Source organism: Drosophila virilis, unplaced genomic scaffold (assembly GCF_030788295.1).
Source record: "Drosophila virilis strain 15010-1051.87 unplaced genomic scaffold, Dvir_AGI_RSII-ME tig00003814, whole genome shotgun sequence".
Classification (NCBI taxonomy): domain Eukaryota; kingdom Metazoa; phylum Arthropoda; class Insecta; order Diptera; family Drosophilidae; genus Drosophila; species Drosophila virilis.
Window position 1 is genome coordinate 15,001 of NW_027212954.1, and position 964 is coordinate 15,964.

Below are 964 nucleotides of genomic sequence, written 5' to 3' on the forward strand. Positions count from 1 at the left end.
CTTTTAGATTGGATGTGGATTGAATAAACTTCAGGATGGGGAATATCTTTTTTCAAAAAATCAAAAAAAAAAAAAAAAAAGAGAAAGGAAAAAAAAAATATATATATATATAAAATTGGGAAATTGAGAATTGCACATGACACCCAGCATTAATATACTGGGTAATAATACAAATAATCCGGCACGGTCGACCGCTGTTGTGCCTTGTGGAGTGGCCCATCGGGAACACACACACACTTTGTGTCGATTTAACATGACCGTGACCAACATGCATCCTTCCCACAAAATAACAAAGATGTCCGCATCTTGCAACATCCAATAAAAACAATGATAACGATTTCCAATCAAACTTAAAAAAAAAAAAAATAAAAATAAAATAAAAAAAAAAAAAAAAGAAGGAAATTATTAAAATCCATAAAATAAATTCTCTCACTAATTATTAAAGATTGCATGGCTCTATGACAACTGCTGGCCTATGGCATAACATATAAATGCTGATGCCGCACATACACTAATTGTACGTTCTCTTTTTCAAATATTGCCATTTATCACACAATACTCAATTGTAATCTATTACTTCTCAACATAGAAGAGACAACATAATTTTATTATTATTATAATATATATAATCATAACTTATATGTACATTTAATTTAACTTAATTTAATTTAATTTCATCACACACATACACAATGTACACCTACACATATGTACACACCTACACTTATCATACACACACACACACACAATATACATTTATATATATATATGTGTACACACTTACATTTAACACACAAACTTACACACACACACAATTGATTGTATAAATTATAAGGCTAATTAATGAGAATCAACAATGAACGTATATCAATAAACAATTTCTGGAATTGGGAGTCGGATCGGTCGGTGGTTTGGATCGGGATGAGACACATGCGGATCAGGATTCGTCTGAGTCTGTCTGTGC